Here is a 2,215-nt window from a genome sequence, read left to right as displayed (position 1 = left end):
CGGCCGCCGCCACCGGCCGTTGCCCCGAAAAGTCCCTTTGAACGGGGTTTTCTGGCCGCGCGGCTGCAAAGCGGCCCCGGCAACAAGGAGGTTCCTGTGCTGGAGGAGGAGGAGGTTGCAGGGACGCCCGGGAGCGGTTCCGCAGGGAGCCGCGGGCCGGCGGCAGAGCGGGGTCTGCGAGCCCCGTGCGCCCAAAGGTGAGGGGGGTCCCCGGAGGTGCCACCCGGCACCGGTCACCGGCAGAGCGACGTTGGGGGCGACACGTGTCCCATCCCCTTCCCTGTCCCCATCCCTATCTCTCCAGCTCCGTCCCCATCCTCATCCCCGTCCCCATCCCGCTCCTGGTCCCCACTCCCCTCCGCACCTGCGGACACGGGGCGCCGGGTTCACCCACCTCCCCGCAGCGAGGCGCAGCCGGGCGGCTCCCTTCCTCCGTGCCGGGATGGGGACCGGCCAGGACGGGGCCCGAAGGCTCCGGGAGCCGCGTCCTACCCTGCCGCCCCCCGGCCTGGCGCTGCCTCCGGCTCCGAGCCCCGGAGCGCTGGCTCGGAGCCCGCGGCGGGGCCCGCAGCGCGCTGCATCTGGACGGGGACAGCGACCCTGCGGGGCCGGGGGGGTCTGTCCAGGAGGGGATGAGGGAGGGCGGGCAGGGATGTCCCTAGGTGTCCTCGAATGTCCCCAAGTGTCCCCCGGGGGTGGCCCGCAGCCAGAGAGGGACGCGGCGGGCGTCACTGCGGGACACGCAGGGGACGGGGACGGCGGCGCGGGGCACTGGGGCGGCGGCAGCGCGGCGGCCCCGCGCCGGGCCGGGCGGCAGCTCCGGGGTAGGGGCCGGGGGTGCCGGTACCGCTGGGCGGAGCCCCGCGAGCGGTGTCGGAGCCGGGGGAGGCGGTGCCGGGGTGGTGCCGGGGGAGGTGTCGGAGCCGGCGCAGCGGTGCCGGTGCCGGAGGTGCCGGTGCCGGAGGTACCGGTGCCGGTGCCGGGCGGGGCCGCCGCGGGCTGCGGGCGGTGCCGGCCCCGCCGCGCTATAAAGCGGCCGCGCGGGCCGGGCCGGGCTCATAGCAGCGGCGGCAGCGGCCGGGGGCGAGCGGCGCCACCGGCTCCTCCACGGTGAGTCCCGGCCGAGCCGGCACCGGCGGCGAGGGGAGGCGCGGGGGCGGCGAGGGAGGTCAGGAGGAGCTGGAGGCACCGGGGAGGTGGCGGCTGCGGCTCCGAGATCCCGGGGACCTGCCCTGCCCGCCCCCGGCAGCCCCTGCCCGCAGCCCCGGCCCCGCAGCTCCCGGGCTCTGCTGCCCTCCCGCGTGCCCGGCTCCCGCGTGCCCGGCTCCCACGTTGCTGTTGCAGGTCCTGCACAGCGAGCCCGGTGCTCCCAGCTCCGGCTGCTGGATGGGGGTCCTGGGGCTGCAGGCACCTCTGTGGCGATGTCACCTCCCGCATCCCCCTGTCCCTTCATGACCCAGAGTAGAGCTGCCCCCCGGGCCCTGCAGAGGAGGGTGACACAGGGACAGGGTGGTGAGAGCAGAGGGATGGGACAGGGGGTGCCAGTCGCTGCCCTGACTGTCCCTGCCGGCACGCAGATGCCTGCGAGGCTCTCCACGGCGCTGCGCGTGGTGGGCACCAGCCTCTTCGCCCTGGCCGTGCTGGGGGGCATCCTGGCTGCCTACGTCACGGGCTACCAGTTCATCCACACYGAGAAGCACTACCTCTCCTTCGGGCTGTACGGCGCCATCCTGGGCCTGCACCTCTTCATCCAGAGCCTCTTCGCCTTCCTGGAGCACCGGCGCATGCGGCGCAGGAGCCAGCCCGGCCGCGTGGGCCGCTCCGTGGCCCTCTGCATCGCTGCCTACCAGGAGGACCCCGACTACTTGAAGAAGTGCCTGCGCTCGGCCAAGCGCATCGCCTTCCCCGGCCTCAAGGTGGTCCTCGTGGTGGACGGCAACGGCGCCGAGGACACCTACATGCGGGACATCTTCCACGAGGTCATGGGCTCCGAGCGCGCCGGCAGCTACGTCTGGAGGAGCAACTTCCACGCGCGGGGCGAGGGCGAGACAGAGGCCGGGCTGCGCGAGGGGCTGGCCCGCGTGCAGGCGCTCGTGCGCGGCACCACCTACTCCTGCATCCTGCAGAAGTGGGGCGGGAAGCGCGAGGTGATGTACACGGCCTTCCGGGCRCTCGGCGACTCCGTCGACTACATCCAGGTGGCTGCGCGGGCCGG

The 2,215-nt window shown here is 74.8% G+C and overlaps 1 pseudogene; it reads left to right on the top strand.

Moving 5' to 3' along the window:
* The first annotated feature begins 1,577 nt into the window (after nt 1–1,577).
* LOC112943316 lies at nt 1,578–2,198 on the top strand (annotated as a pseudogene).
* The last annotated feature ends 17 nt before the right edge of the window (nt 2,199–2,215 follow it).

The sequence above is a fragment of the Nothoprocta perdicaria genome, unplaced genomic scaffold, assembly GCF_003342845.1.
Source record: "Nothoprocta perdicaria isolate Ctin4 unplaced genomic scaffold, notPer1 scaffold_1431, whole genome shotgun sequence".
Taxonomy (NCBI): Eukaryota; Metazoa; Chordata; class Aves; order Tinamiformes; family Tinamidae; genus Nothoprocta; species Nothoprocta perdicaria.
This window is presented reverse-complemented; position numbering and strand designations above follow the sequence as displayed.